This window comes from Mauremys mutica, chromosome 18 (assembly GCF_020497125.1).
Source record: "Mauremys mutica isolate MM-2020 ecotype Southern chromosome 18, ASM2049712v1, whole genome shotgun sequence".
Lineage (NCBI taxonomy): Eukaryota > Metazoa > Chordata > Testudines > Geoemydidae > Mauremys > Mauremys mutica.
This window is the reverse complement of record NC_059089.1, coordinates 11368253-11384789: the sequence shown is the minus strand read 5'-3', so window position 1 is coordinate 11384789 and position 16537 is coordinate 11368253. Positions and strand designations below refer to the sequence as shown.

At 50.4% G+C, this 16537-nt stretch overlaps 1 protein-coding gene across 1 annotated transcript in view; it reads right to left on the bottom strand.

The window, feature by feature from the left end:
• COL27A1 (collagen type XXVII alpha 1 chain) overlaps window positions 1–16537 on the bottom strand; it is a 242049-nt gene that overhangs the window by 224965 nt on the left and 547 nt on the right. The window lies entirely within an intron of this gene.

Below are 16537 nucleotides of genomic sequence, written 5' to 3'. Positions count from 1 at the left end.
GTAGAGGTTTGCACATTGAAATACTGAAGTCCGAATTCAATCCTTGGTGTTTGACGACTCCGCCAGAGGCAAGGTAACACAGACCTTGCAGAAGCAATTGCCGCACAGTGAGTAACTTGGAAATGATCCAGCAACTTACTAAAGCATGCAGGAGTAGCTACACTTCAAAACATTTTTTAGTGACAAACAAATATGAAGCTCCTAGCCCAAAGTTTTATCTCAGATGATTATTCGCAGCAACCTGAAACCCCAGAATGTTAAAGTGTCAGTTTTTGAAGTCTCACTTCTCTTACACATCTTGCCCAATCTTCCTCAAACCGCTCCTGAAACACAGCAAGAGCACACCAATAGGAACTCAGGTGGGAAGGGAGCATTTGTGGAGAAGTTGGGGGAGGAGGGAGAGATGAACGTGAGGGTGTAAGAAAAATAAAATAAATAAAATTCTGCCTTATTCCAAGTTCATAGCCTCCAAGGCCAGAAGGGACCATTGTGATGATCCAGTCTGACCTCCTGGATAACACAGGCCGGAGAATTACCCCAAAAGTACCTGGAAAGTATTTTGCAATCTTAACTAGCCAGTCACTGCTGCAGATCTAACACACCACTGTGATACATTGGGTGAAACAACCATACTGAATAGCTGCCGGGGGGAGTGGGGGTTGTTATCGGCTTCCTTCCATCATTGCGCTCTGCTAAAATTTCACCTTTACCTTGCTTATATTTACACATCCATCCATCTCTAAAGGGCCAGCTAGCCATCTTAGCAGGGTACCCTCGCCCCGGCGCACTGGGATCAATGCTTGGTGACCGAAAGCAGCCTTTAACCTTTCAAAACTTACGCTGCCGGTGGGCATGTCACAGCCAGGCAAAGTTCAGCTCAAATCATTAGTGCTGCACTAATTACCAGCTTTGTGGGCTAGAGAGACATCGTCAAGGTTGACAGGTCTTAAACAGAAGTGGATTTGAATAATGTTCTCTCTCTGGGCCTTTGGGGGGAAGAGGGTTGATTTATTTGCTATCTTAGCTAGGATTTTGAGAGAGGAACTCCATCTGTTAAACTGGCTGCCTCATCCCAAAGGTTGCTAGTTAGATTTTGACTGTGGAGGACGCAGAGACAACAAGATCAGGGACTCTCCTCTGCTCTTCCAGCCAGGAGACAAAACCCAGCTTTGCTCTGGTCTTATGGGCTGTGACAGCAGGATTGCTGTAAATTTCAACATCCTGCCCTGCTCCTAGAACAGCAGCAGGCAGGACAGATGTGACAGAGAATCTAGCTCTAATTATAGGCCGAGCACAGTACCAGTTTCTACAGCAGCTGTAGGCGCTGTTATTCCCACTGCTGTTGCTGGAGAAGCAGAGTAGTTATAGGAGCCAGCAATTCGCCTCTACGCATTTACCATGCAACACAAAGCAGGGTTGAAAGCGATGGAGTGGTGAGAATTGGTGCTTGCCACCCAGGGTTATTAAAAAGAGGCCTTGCAAAGAGATGACAATTAGCCTCAGGTTGAATGGTCTTCATTAGAGGGGCTGAAGTTTGCTTTCATATAATATTTCACTCGGCTTAGTTTACATTTTCTTTTCAACACAGGTCCCGTGTTTGAACCGCCTCCTCCGTGCCAGAATTTCTCAATGATGAAAAATCCAAATGCCAGGCCATCCCTGCACACCCTGCAATTAATCAAACAAGATCTGACATGGAAACCAATACCTTGCCCAGAGCTAGTAAAGGAGAATAGAAACTGACAGAGCTGAGGGCTATTTGACTCAAATCCATCTAGAAGCGGGCTACAGGCTGGATTTAAGAAAAACCCATTGCCAGCATCCGAAGGGTTTAACCCAAGGAGGTTTGGAATGACTCTTCATTCGGAGCTGCTAACCCCCTTCAATGCTTGCGGGAGCCAAACGAAACGGCCAGTGCTCAGCACTAGCGAATGGCAACATTTTTCATAGTAAATGTTCTTTGGCTAATCGTGCAGATTCGGCAACACCTAAATGTCTTGGGAATTCATGCCCCTTTCACCACATTGCTCTGGTGGGGGGGCAGAATCCCACCACAAATCTAAATGTTTCATTTCAACACTTTTTAAATGTTTTGATTTTTCAGTTTGAAACAAATGTTTCAAAATTGTTTTAGTTTACTAAAACCAACCAAATGTTTACAAATGGTCAAAATCTCAACATTTCATTCACCTCAGAATGAATTTTTGTTCAACTTTTCCAATTCACTGAAAAATCTGAAGAATTTTTTTCCACCCATAATTAATTTTTTCTTCCATTTTTCAAAATTGCCAGTGAACCAAAAATCATTATTCACCCAGCTCTGCTTAGCATTTGGCAAGATCAGGGCCTTAAAAAGAATGCATGAATGTACATCTCTGCAGGTTATATCACATTCTTTATTACCTGGGAGTTATTTTTCATCTCATGCTTTGGAACTTGTAGTGTAACCGAATTGGGTAATGTCCCTTTAAACGGTTTGTGATTCCTCTAGTGGTCCTTGATATCTGCTATATTTCAGAAGCCACCACAGCAACAGTGTATATATGTAGCTAGGCTTTGCATGTTATATGTATTTACTAAACAAGGTTATTTGAATCCCATAGTGCCCATGTGGTTACACACTGTGTAAAAAGCATAAGACAGACCTAGCAGTTTCAAGAACAATTAGAATAAGGTTTCATAGAAGACAACCCAAGAGGAAGCCCTCCCTTACGGCTGAATATTTGATTCAAAGATCAACAGGCTAAAACAAACCCAAGTAATTCAATACTTGCTACGTAACACTTCGTGCCGACTTTCAAAAGCAGCCTCTTTGCATGACCAAACCCATGCATCTAGACTTTTGCTGTGGGCATTTGGAGAATGCATGGACAGATCACTGGGATAATTTCTAGGCCAACATTTCCAAGGTATCTGTCTGAACCACCTGAAGTCCATATTTAGGTAGATAGAATCACAGAATATCAGGGTTGGAAGGGAGCTCAGGAGGTATCTAGTCCAACCCCCTGCTCAAAGCAGGACCAATCCCCAGACAGATTTTTGCCCCAGATCCCTAAATGGCCCCCTCAAGGATTGAGCTCACAACCCTGGGTTTAGCAGGCCAATGCTCAAACCACTGAGCTATTCCCCCCGCCCATAAATGGACTGATTTTCAGGGCTGTTGAGCTATCTCAGCTCTTGTGAAACTGCATGCCCACAGCTTCTGGAGAACGTCTGATGATTGGGCCATTTATTAAGGACCAAAATATGGATTTAGGTGCCTAACATTAGGTGAGCAGGTTTGCAAATTTTGGCATTAGCTCTTGATAACTTTATTAGTGTCAACTGACCACGTCACTTCAGTGGTTAACACCACACCTGCATTGTACGACACCTCCAAGCAAAAGGACAGCCTCTCCGACAATGGCCCAGGGTGTCTGGAAGACGGAGTAAGGAAAGCTTAACTCTCAAAGAGTTTCCATAATCATTTTTAACACACTGTGTGTGTTGACTAGGGCTCCTAGACACCAGGACCCCCAGATGTGAAACAAACACTTATCCTTGAAGTGCCTGTACCATGAAACCGATTCCAACGACTCCTCATTTCATCGCCACGGGGAGCTGCAGCTCAACGTGACAGAAATCTCTTGCACACATGTGTGAATGGGATGGGGTGAGAGCATGCCAGGAAAACTGCAACAAGCCGTAGGTTTGTGACCGGAGCATGGCCACTGCAGGCAGCCACAATCCCGATAACCCCCCAGCACAGCGCAGCCAGGATCAGGGGACTGAATTTGGTGCGAGATTATGGACTCTCCTCCCTATTTCCCTGCCTTGTGAATCTCCCTCAAGGGCAAGCCAGCCTGGTGCCGGTGCGTGCCCCAAGTACTGACTGAAGTCTAAATCCTTTCCTTAAGAAGTGGGCTTTACCTTTCCTCCTGCCCAGAAGTAACACCGCAAGATCCCCGTTGTGTTTTACAGGGGACGGTTTATGATCATGTTTTCCCTTTCCCCTGCCCGTGGCTCCACGTCCGGATAGAAAGCAGGGGCTGAGCTCACCCCTCTGGCTCCACCCTGGGTAGGGGGAGTGAGCAGGCAACGTCCCAGCAGAGACCAGCCCCCACCCTGCCCTCCCCACGATTCAGCTCGCACCCTCTGCTCTTCCCCTGCAGACCCAGGCACAGAAGTCCCGGGAGCGTCCCAGTCTGGCCTCGGCTCACTCCCCCATCCACAGACGTGTGATCAGCAAGAGGGGCTGTAAAGCCAGTTATCTATTCCCCCCATGGGTAGCTCTCTCTAGGAGGCTGGCAGAAGAGGCCGGCGAAGGGGGAGCGGGGATCAGGTGTCGGATCACAGCAGTACACGGCTGGGAGGGGAGGAGAGGAAAAGGGTTGTTTTGGGGGGAGTGGTAATGCAAGGAAATAGGCCAGGTAACAGAAGCCTGATAGGCAAAAATAAAACCACCAATATGAAGATAAACAATAAGTAGGCAAAGTGTTAGAGAAGAGGTATGTAAACCAACCCCCGCCCTTGCAGTGATTAAGTATAATCAAAATGCAATGGTGGATTGCTGAGACAACAACCTATCTACTGCCATTACCCGCATTTCCAACCCCCACCCTGCTCTTATTGTTATTTCTGTTCCCCTGGCCTCCTTGACCCTCCCCCCTCAATTTGCTGGAGTTTTTTGAGTCTTGGCTTAAATTGGATCATAAGCTCTTCAGTGCAGGGATTGTAACATCTGGGGTGTATGTACAGCACCATGCACAACGGGGCCCCAGTCCTGATTGGGACCTCTGGGCATTACAAATGATGAGTGGGTTTCCTTTGCCTCCCATCCCTCTGCTCTACAAAGGGGGTTTTGTGCTTCCCTTTCCTGAGCTCGGCTTAAATCAAACCAAGTCTGCAGGGAAACGAACAACCCCATATGGAGCAGCTGGCACAGCAGGGCTGGGCAGAGGGGGAGTTTTAATCACCTGCCACTGCTGATACTGGAATTAAAACCAGCATCTCTCACACATGCCAAAAGACCACGTGCGTTAGGAGTGACATAGCAGCCCTGCTATGAATACAAGGCTTGTAAAAGGGGGACTTTTTTTTTTTAAACAGTACCCAGTGAATATCTGTAAAAAGAAACGAGCGCTGCCTGTTTTGATTTGAGATGGAACAACATTACCTCACCCGGTACATCTCCTTAGCACCACGGCTGTGTCATGTTAGATATTTGTGCACCTAAAATCTGCCACTTGCTTCCCAGGGTATCAGTGCTGAGATCTGATCATTTCAGAGCTTGCCCACAGGGGACATGGCGCGGAGGAGAACATCAGGCCCACATCACTTTACATCCCAGCAAACACCTCTTCATCACACTGAAGTCCTGGGCTGCCAAGGACCACGGCCAACTCATCGGCTCAATCAGCCTGTTATTTTTGGGCCACAGCTGGGTCTGCAGCACATAAAAAGAGCCGGTGTTTTAGTTAGGGTGACCAGACAACAAATGTGAAAAATTGGGACAGCGGGTGGGGGGTAATAGGAGCCTATACAAGAAAAAGACCCAAAAATCGGGACTGTCCCTATACAATCGGGACATCTGGTCACCCTAGTTTTAGTTTGGGCCAATTAGTGATGGGAGTTCAGGTTTATTGCTGGCAACATGCACTGCCTTGAGAGCACGGGAGAGCTTCTGTAAATAGTTCTAGAGTGAGAGATAACAGGTTTCTGCATGGTAGCACACAGGTCTTGCCAGACTAATTCAAACTGCTTATTTTTCCATGTATCATCTGTCTGCATTAAACATATGTATTTAGATTATCAAACACACATGATCAGGGGCGGCTCTAGGAATTCCGCCGCCCCAAGCACGGCGGCACGCCGCGGGGGGCGCACTGGCGGTTGCCGGTCCCGCGGCTCCGGAGGACCTCTTGCAGACGTGCCTGCGGAGGGTCCGCTGGTCCCGCGGCTCCGGTGGAGCATCCGCAGGCATGCCTGCGGGAGGTCCACCAGAGCCGCGGGACCAGCGGACCCTCCGCAGTCATGCCTGCGGGAGGTCCACCGGAGCCGCCTGCCGCCCTCCCGGCGGCATGCCGCCCCAAGCGCGCGCTTGGCACGCTGGGGTCTGGAGCCGGCCCTGCACATGGTATTCTGATGATATCTTACACCTTCTTGTCTAGAAACCCCTCTTCCAATTATTTCCATGGAAAGGCACTCATGAAAAGAACATTAAGTTGCAAAATCAAGCACTAATTTTAGTATTTCCTAAAGTTGACCATTGGAACCACTTACTAGGGACATGGTGGATTCTTCATCGCTTGAAGTCTGAACTAAGATTGGGCGCCTGTCTAAAATAAACACATATAATCTAGCTCAATCACAAGCTATGGGCTTGCTGCAGGAGTCAACGGGTTACATCTTCTGGCCTGCTTTATGCCAGAGGTCAGACTAAATGATCGTAATGGTCCCTTCTGGCCAGAGAAGGCTGTGAATGTTCCCCATTGACCCATGTCATCAGCTAGGGCCCAGGTAATGGGTTAATCCGGCTCTGAGCAGAGGTCAACTACATTACCCAGAATCCTGTGCATCAGCTACACATGCATATCAGTCTCTCTCACTGACTCAGAGAGAGAGAGAGAAAGGCTGACACTCACGTGTGGCTGACACGTAAGATTCTAGGTAATGTAGTTGCAGGAGAGTTCATTATTAAATCAGGAGTTTTTTGTTTGCAAACGGGAGTCTCCTTGACATACCTGGATGGTCAGTATGGCGGGGGGATGAAAATTGGACAGAATCACAGAAATCCCAGGTGAATGCTTAGAGCATATTCTGAGTGAACCAGAATGCCGGAGTCACTGTTCTTCACTTGCATTCAAGGTTTCTCTCCACTGCCACCCAGTGAGTGCTGCAGGCAAAGTACGGTCAAGGGGAACATGCAAAATAGACACTCTACCCAGGGTCACGACTGGAGATGGCTCCAGCTTCAGCTCTCAATCAAACCTTCCCTGCCCACGGCATTCAAGGGTGCTGCACACCTGACATGCTTGTGTGCCCCCTTTACACTCGGTACACACACTCCCTACTTGTGCACAGTTAACCCATTGGCAAGTGTATGTCATTCACCCCTCTCTGTGCCCATTTCACTGAGGGATGTGAGTTTTTTACCACCCCCAGCAATACAACCTGACTATTCAGCACAAACTGTAGAATGACTCATGCTTTTAGTTCCGGAGATCACCAGATCACTGCCTGATGCGTGTGAGACAGCTACCATCCTGACCAACACTTAAATTATGTTCATTCCGTACATAAATATAAGTTAAAGTATATTTATCTTTAGGGATGGTTGCAACATAACACTACTTTACTTCTTAGAATCCAGAACCCTAACACACCGGAATCAAAACCAGGGAGAGACAAAGCAGGCTGCTCCTTAAGGCAGCAAGACTCAACTCACTCCACCTTGCGCTAGGCTGGCTCTTTGCTGACTAACTCAGATCACACACTAGTGCCCCCTAGCCTCCAAGCAGGACCAGGAATCCCCTTACAAATGAAAGCAGAGCAGGAAACAATAACACAGGAAAGTTTCACAGACATTCAGCTTGGCTACCATGGCATTAAGATATTGGAAGGTAGGTAATGAATCCAAGCTCAGAGTACGGCATTCCCATAGCAGGGCTGCTCGCCAGAGGAAATTTGGGGTTTAGATTCATGCTGATCTTAGAGGTGATCTTGAAGCAAGCACCTGAGGAGCGAGCAGAGTGAAGCCACAGGTAACCAGGGGGTATCTGCTAATGACACTTCACTACCAACACGGAGAGCTGGGCAGGAAAGGAAGTTCTGCATAAGAACTGGGAGAGAGTTTTTACTGCATCAATAATACTGCAACTCTGAAAAGAATCTGGCTGTGGTGTCCTGTGGGAATTAAACTCCTTGGTATTCTACCTACATCAACACAGTAAGATTTGTAGCCAGGACCCCTGTATCAGGGTTATTTAGTATGTCTGAATACAGCCTGGCCTCGACACAGAGCAGCCTGCAACCTCTTCAGATGGGACGTAGCATAGGGCAGGTGCTATGCAAAGCTTCCCTACACACAGACTGGTCGTGTTACCTCAGTTCTGGCCTACAAGTGGTGCATTATTCCAGTCCTATGCAATGCTGCCCACACAAAGCAAGTCTGACCCGCAATATGCCCTGCTTTGCTATTTCAGCTGAGGGCCCCTCTTAGGGTTGCCAGGTGTCCGGTTTTCAACCAGAACGCCCAGTAAAAAGGGACCCTGGCGGCTCCGGTCAGCACCACTGACTGGGCTGTCAAAAGTCCAGTCAGAGGCGCAGCAGGGTTAAGGGTTTTTTATATATATGTAAACCTAAACATCTATGTTCCCTGTAAGCTGCGCCGTGCAGCCACACAGCAGGCTATCAAAGGCCACACAAACAGGGAGAGGAGCCCAGCCCAGCCCAAGCTGCTGGGGAGAGAAGCCCCTCTCCTGGCCCAGCCCAGCCCCACCAGAGATGCTGCAGCCGGGGAGCGGTGCATCTCACCCAGCCCCAAGCTGCTGCGGCGGGAGAGGGATGGGGGGAGTCCTCTTCCCACCACAGCCCCGTGCTAGATGGATTGCGTCCAGATGGAAAGAATTGGATAACTTCAGAGTGAAAACTACTTATCGGCTGGCATGTGAGTAACCAGCATAGGTGTGGATGTTGGCAGTGCTGGTTATTCTAAGCTAAGGTCCCGTCTTCCTTCATCAAGGCGGCATTATTTCACTCTTCAGGCTACCTTTCTTATGTGTTTTCGAACTGCAAAGTTCCCTGTGAAGATCAGATCCTTTGTCTTATTGCCACAGAAGATCATGAGCGTAAACATGCAATCAAGAAGCTGATGAGCAAAGTGGGGAACGAGCAAGGATTCAGAATAGAGTCACGTGTGGTGGACAGTGGTTTGAAAAGCCCTGTATGAACAAAGCTCTGCTCTCAGTTACTCCCGGTTCGTGTAACTGAGGGCAGAATTTGGTTCTCTGACTGCGCAGCATGGTTAAGGTGGGAATGGGAAGAGGAATAAGAGGATTTTAAATGGAGAAGCTGTCAGAGGTAGCGTATGGGCATCGCAAAGGCCTTTGAAATCACTTTGTCAGAATCAGTTTGTATCTGTGCCTGCGTTGGGTGATAGTAGCAATTAATGTAAGGCCCAGATTTAACGGGTCTGCAGGGCTAAGAACTGATGTGACGAGATAAAGAATTTGTATAACATGGGCCTGTCTAACGTATAAAAATTGTGTGGTGGTCCCATAAGATGAACCAGTGTTCCCCAGGAACCAGTATGAGACCATTGGTACTTGGAACCCAACTCAGAGTGTAACGGCTGGTCTGCAGAGGTGAAGGGCGAAGGCTTTAACCTGGCCACACAAGACCAAAAACCAACCAACCCCCTCAAAAAACCTTCTGAGAAAGTGACCTAAAAATGAATAGACGCAAACAAGTTGGCCTCAGTTAAATCTTAGTTAGCTGATTAAACTCTACTTAATTAAGAGAAGGTTGGTATCTGAAGCTGCAAAGCTTGGTTTACTGCAGGACGACATATCTTCCTCTCAGTCCATTGAAAATGCCCTCTTGGTATGTCCTCCTTCCAAAGACCTTTAACTCCCATCCCAAAAGCTCCTCAAACCCTTTCCCAGGTTGGGAGCCTACCCAGCTGTTGTGTTGCAAAGTACAGGTGCATGCATTACATTTATATATATGTGTGTGTGCGTGTATGTATGTATGCATGTATAGATCAGTGTTCCCTCTAATTTTTTATGTCCATATGAAGAATAAATTTTATGTTCACCAATATGGAGGTGATGAGTCGGGCCAAGGGGTTTGGGGTGATGGAGGGGGCTCAGGGCTGGGACAGAGGGTGCGTGCAGGGGGGTGAGGGCTCTGCCTGGGGGTGCGGTCTCTGGGGTGGGGCCGGGGACAGTCCCAGGTCAGGAAAAAGCTAATTCTCCTGCTCGTCAGCCTCACTGTGGGCCTTATGACACTGACGGTGCTTTGAAGCCCAAGTCATCACAGACCTGAGTTCTAGTGGCGCAGGGTCAGCTCCCATCGACTCCAGCGGCAGAAGTGCAGCACCTCGGAGCATGAGGCCCTAGGCGTATAATTAAGGAGTATCAGCCGCAGGAGAGAGAGACCTGATGTCACATCCACCCCCAGCTCCCAGCTCCCACTGCTAGTTTTGCTGTTGCCATGGCCAGGTACCTCCAAGGGAGGAGGAACGAGGTAGGGTAGCTCTCTTGCTGCCTGATTGCCCCAGTGTAACCCAAAGGTTCACAGAACAACCAGGCTCCTAACCTCATCCCCTCAAGGACAGCCATTTTCCCCTTCAAAGAGTATCTCATTCAGCAGGGGCTACATTAGGGGGAAGCCACATTGAATTAAACAAGGCACTGTCTCTTCAGCAACGCATCACTTCACGAGAAGACGCTAGGGGGTTAGTATGAGAGTCTGGTTTGGGAAACCTAGAGAATGCAACCTCGGAGCATGACCAGAATCAGCATCTCCTCTAGCGTGGCAGAAACTGGGGTGGGAAGTGGAAAGGGGCTCCACAGAGTAACAGCTCCCAGCTCCTCCAGGCTGCATTCTGGCCTCTTACTTCTCTCATGGTGAGTAAAGAACAGATCTTTTCCCTCTCACCTACAAGGGTCGTGAGACCCAGGGCTGAAAGCTGCTATAGAAATGCAAAGAATTAGATATGAACCAAGAAGATCAATAAGCACCGTCAAGCAGCCAAAGTTAACTCCAAATGACCTTGAGTGAACATGGTCTTCTGACCTATGAAGCTGCCTCCAATGTCCTCTCTTCCCCATCCCAAAACACATGCCAAGAACAATGTAGCCCTCACATAAAGCAGAGGAAACAGCCAACCCAGAAGGCCCCATGGACTTTAAACAACAAACTGTCCAACTTGAGTCTTCAGCTACACTCATCACTTTTGTTTGGAAGTTGTGCTGCTTCAGTGAGACTCCATCTTGGCGGGCAAAGACCCCCAGCTGGATATATGAACGCCATGGGTCACTGCACCAGCGTACAAAGCTTCTTGCAGTGCCAAGCTCAGGGACGGCAGCCAGGAATAGCCTTCTGTTCGGTTGGGTTTCACCCACCCCCTTAGAAAACGAACCTCGACACCAAATAAACCCACTGCAACCTTGGCAACCGACTCCACACTGGGAATAGATAGGGCGTGTGGATGGAAGTGGGAAGGGGAAGGAAGCCGCAGAGCAGAATTCAAAGGAGGGAAGCCAGGCTACCGCAGGGGGAAAGCCATTCAGTGCGTCCGGATGGTGCGACGGTTCGAAATACCAGGTTTAATCAGCGTCAGAGAGGAAAAGTCAAGGTGGAAGCAAGAGACTCATAACAGGCCATTACCAATGCAGAGAGGTGCCTGTTGAAGAAATGTGAGCTGGGCCTGCAAGACAAAGCCAGGAAGAAGAGCTCACCGAAGCACCTGGGCTCTAAGCAGCTCTTCACAAGCCATCGCATGTCCACCCAAGTGGAGATTGATTGGTTCTCTGTATGACTGCAGCACATAGAGGCCCCAAGACGGGCTGAGAATACATTGTGTTAGGTGCTGTGCAGAGTATGAAAGGGCCTGTGCCTTGAAGAATTTACTCCCTCTTACGACGTACAAACCCTGGCTATTTCAAAGGGCATGGCTTCATTTGCTCGCGGTTTTTGGAGCAGCAGCAGCGTGGAAGGTTCCTAGGCAGGCCGTAAGCCAGACAGAACCCAGCCCCTCTACCAGTATGCATGCCAGTGAGCAAGAAGGCAGAATGAAGCCCCAAACTATAACAATTCAAGTCCCTTTCCTCAGGGGCTGGCTGTATTAACACAAAGAATATCCAAAACACAAGAGCAGAGCAGCATTTAACACTTGGTGACAGCCACCAGTTGGGAGCTTCCAATGAATGAATTAATCCGTTCTTCATTTCTGTGTACTGTGTGCGCTGAGAAACAGCCTGTGTCTTTCACTGAACCATCTCTTCCTCTTCCCCTCCAAACACCCAGCTGCGACCCACGGCACTGGAGTTCTGAGACGACAAGTAGCTCTCAAGTTTCTGATGTGCGCGTCAATCCAAGGAGCTTCCCGTAGGCGCTGTCTGCATTTAGGGTTGAGAAAGTTAGGTCGACCGAGCTATGTCGCTCCGGGGTGTGAAAAACCTCACATCCCTGAGAGACCATGGGCAGGTCTATACTTAAAACGCTACATCGGCCCAGCTACACTGCTGCGCTTTAATGAAGATGCTCTGAGCTGAAGGGAGAGAGCTCTCCCATCGGCTCAGTCAATCCACCTCCAGGAGAGGCAGTAGCTGTGTCAGCGGGAGAAGCTCTCCCACCAACAGCACTGTCTCCACCGGCGTTTAGGTCGGTAAAACTAGTAGCTCAGGGGGGTGGATTATTCACATCCCTGAGCCATGTAGTTACAGAAGCAATTCTGTAGTGTAGTCCAAGGCTTAGTTAAGCCAACCTAAGCCCCACTGTAGACAGTGCTAGGCTGACACAAGAATTCTTCTGTCACACGCGTGACTGCCTCTCAGAGAGGTGGATTTACCACAGCGATGGAAAAACCCCTTCCCATTGCCATCGTAATTCTCTGCACGACAGCGGCGTAGCTGCAAAGCCAGCAGGGCCGGCTCCAGGGTTTTTACCGCCCCAAGCAGGGGAAAAAAAAAAAGCCGCAATCGTGATCAGCTCTACCGCCACTGCTTCAGTCTTTAGCGGCAATTCGGTGGCTGGTCCTTCGCTCTGAGAGGGACCGAGGGACCCGCCGCCGAATTGCTGCCGAAGAGCCAGATGTGCCGCCTCAAGCACCTGCTTGCTGGGCTGGTGCCTGGAGCCGGCCCTGAATGCCAGAGCTGTGCAGCTGCCATGTTTCTAGCACAGATGTAGCCTTTGACGTAGCCCTAATGTCATCCACCAGAATAAGAGCAGGAGTGCTGTTATCTGCAACGCTGCCAAGTGCCAAGCCGAGGTAAGTTCACGTCTCCCTTGCCTGCCCTACAGGCTCGCACGAGTGAGACTACGCTCAAGGCTGAAATCTAACGTCGAACGGATTCCAAGCATGCGCTTCCTCGGGCAGGGACAGTCTCTTTGTTCGGTGTCTGTGCAGCGACTAGCACTTTGGGATTCGGCTCCGTGGCTAAGAGTACGTGTACATTTGAGCTGGGAGGTGTGATTCCCGGCTCGTGCATATGTACCCGCGCTCCTCTGCTCCAACTCGCACCTAAAAACATCCGTGTGCCCACAGCGGCAGCTCGGGCCAGCTGTCCGAGTACATACCCGTGAGCTCCGGCAGGCCCGTCCTTGGGCAGCTAACCCGAGCTGCCACCTGTGCTGCCACAGACACTCTGCTATCGTTATGCTCTAGCTCCGCGATACTCTGACTGCAGCTTGCGAGCCGCAAGTGGCTCTTTAATGCGGCTCTTTGCAGCACATGCTATTAAACCACTGGGTGATTTAATTAGGATGTGTTTACTATGTTACTAACCAATGAAGTTATCAACTTGCACAAAGTTATTAACTTATTTGCTGGGAGAATCAATATACATAACTAAATAGTCCCCAATTATGCTGTTTAAATATGAATAGTACTACAGTAAACGAAACAATGAATTCACGTGACTGTGGCTCTTTTGGGTAACGTTGCTTGCTTACGTTGCTCCTGATCCACTGAGGTCTGAGCATCGCTGCTCTAGCTTGAGCAGACCTAGCGCAGGGACAAATCTCACCTCCCAGCTCAAATGGAAACGTACCCCGGGGCGGAGGCTCACAAGATGCATAGCAGAACATGCCTTAGCAACAAACAGAGTTTCATTTTAAAATACAAAAGAATTCCCCTTTGCTTCTTAAACGCACCCTGTTGTCTACCACCACACAGAGCTTATCGACTTCAAAATGGAGGAAGGTCCGAGTCCCCTGCCCCACCCGCTAGACACACTGCTTATTTAAGACTTTCAGTCCATCCTTGCCTCCACCATGACCACAGCTCTCACTGCCTCGGCTGCACCCTGGGGAAAGCAGCACTGGCTACTTCATGATGCTGTATCCCGTTGGGAAGGATTTGGACTGTATTTCCCCTTCAAAGTCAGCTCGCTGTGAACTCCCTCAGCCACAGGTAAACCCTCCTCCCCCCCCCCAGGCACCCTTGAGTTTAGTGGCAGGGTTGGGAGAAGAGCTAATTTATAGCGCAATGAAGCACTGGAAGCCAGCGCCGGGCACAGCCAGGCGAGAGGCTCTCCTACCCTCAGCAGGCTGGCCTGGGGGCTAGATTAGACCAATGGACTGGAATCACTGGTGAATGGACGAAAAGCAAGGACGGACTGGATCGTACCAGCCTGTAACAGACGTGAGCCTCCCGCCTCTTTGTTACACTCTGGCAGTGCTTGTGCAGCTTCTCGTGCCAACACAGGTGCACTGAATTGAGCAGAGACCACCAAGTTCATGCCCCCTGTGACTCATTTTTGAAGCCACACCTGCGGAATGCTAGTCAGTGCCCCAGATCACCAAGCCCCCTATCCACACCCCCACACGGCATAACTAAGCCCAGCCTGGCAGCTCTGAAACAGGAACAAAAGAGAAGCCGTATAGCAGGATGCGGGCTATGTTTGGCTCTACGTTGTCCAGTTATGACTGATGTTATTTGCAGCTAGAGATGATTTCCAAATATTCTCCTTCAGAGGAAGCTGTGAGAGTTTCTTTGGTCAGATGGATAGGTTTGGGGTGATGTCCACCAATTCCCAGGTCTGTGATTACAAAACCGCCCTAACCATACCCCAGCACCTGCACATCGTTGTGCATCATGGCATCACTCTGCAGTTCATACAGGTGCGTTGCATTAGGATTCTAAAACATGGTCGGCCCAAAGGGGCAGGGAACGCAAGACATCAGCAACTACACAGGACAGGCCAATTATCAGGAAAAGCTTTAAGACCAAGCACTGTCGTCAGTTACCTCATCACCTCCTACCTGGGTTTCCCAAGGAGTGTAAATCCTGGTTTAGCAGTGCATCCTAGTGGAGACCTCTTATCAGCGGCTCCATCGCAGGGAGCACCAGAATCTGTAGCCAGACCCCAGGACATGCATGTGAACAGCCACACAGAGGAATCAGGAACTTCAAAGGTTCATTGTGCTTTCAGCGGGAAAAGCCCCATCCCGTTTGGAAGGTGGGAATGGCTGTCCCAAAGGACATGGACAGAAAGTGACGCCTCCCAAGCATCTTGCTCCTTTGCAGAGCGGTACAGAAGAGGAGCAGTTATACAGACTGCCTAAGCCCCTCGCATGGTTTAGGCTGTGCAGTGAGTAACCAGTGCACTTGGGCAATGCTCCCTCCCCTGAACACAGGCAGCTTGTCTGTACACATAAGGAAAGGGACTGATGCAGTTAGCTGGGTGCAGCTTTGGGGGAAATCCCTGCAGCAATTTCAACAGATAGACCTCAGGCTGGACCCTGCGCACAGAGGTTTGCACCAGTTGAACTAGGTCAGTTTTTAAAACCCCATTTAACTTCCAACACATGCGACTTTGAGTAGACGAGCCCGGAGCGTATTTCTACTCTACACTGTAAACCTGGGTCCCTGGCTCGCACGTTGGTGGACTCAGTGTTTCCAAGCCCACAGTGCTCACTGCACTGCAAACTGGGCTTACACGGGCTGGACAAGGGTATTCCAGCCGGGTCGCTGCACTCCTCAGACCTGACTTGGGTCTGCGGCTCGGCCTGCATCCACACTGCAAAACGACAGGGCTTGGACGCGAGACTCGGGCTCTGACCCACCACTCTAGCAGGGCCCTAAAACCCAGGTCCTGAGTCGGGGGGCTTGGGCTCAAACCTGGGGTTCGTTTGCAGCCGCGCTGTCCAGGAAGGCCAGCGACTAGCCAGAGCACAGCAGGATAAGGGGCACAGAGCTAAAGGGGTCTCTGGATGAGCGAGGATTGTCCCCCAGACCCCTCAGCAGAGCCTGGCCAGGCGCCACTGCTGCAAGGCAGGTCTCCAAGGCTCCCTCCCCCCCCCCCCCCGCTGGGCTGCCCCATGCAGCTCCCACCCCAAAACACCTGAGCACCCGTCGCGCCAAGAAAGGTAAAGCGCCAGCCGGGCACGAGCAGGGTCCCTCCCCAGCAGAGAAGCGTCTTGCTGCTGGAGGGGCTGCCCGCGGGGCGCAAGGGGGAAACGCCCCCAGGCTGGGTAGTTTGTTTGCAGGCCCGTGTTGGAGGTGCCCTCTAGCCCAGGGAGGGTCCCCAGGGATGCCCCAGCGAGCAGGAGACTCCCCCGTCCCTCCCAAGCAACAGCATCCCGGGCTAGAGACCTCCCCGCAGTCGGGAGCCCAGCTGGGGACCTCAGGCGCACCCCCGTTCAACCCAGGCAGCCCCCTCCTGCCCCCACCCGGTCCCCGCTTCACCCTGTTCCCTCGCCCCTTCACCCCCCCCAGCTTCCCCTCCTGGCCCCCTCGCCCCTTCACCCCCCCCAGCTTCCCCTCCTGGCCCCCTCGCCCCTTCACCCCCCCCAGCTTCCCCTCCTGGCCCCCTCGCCCCTTCACCCC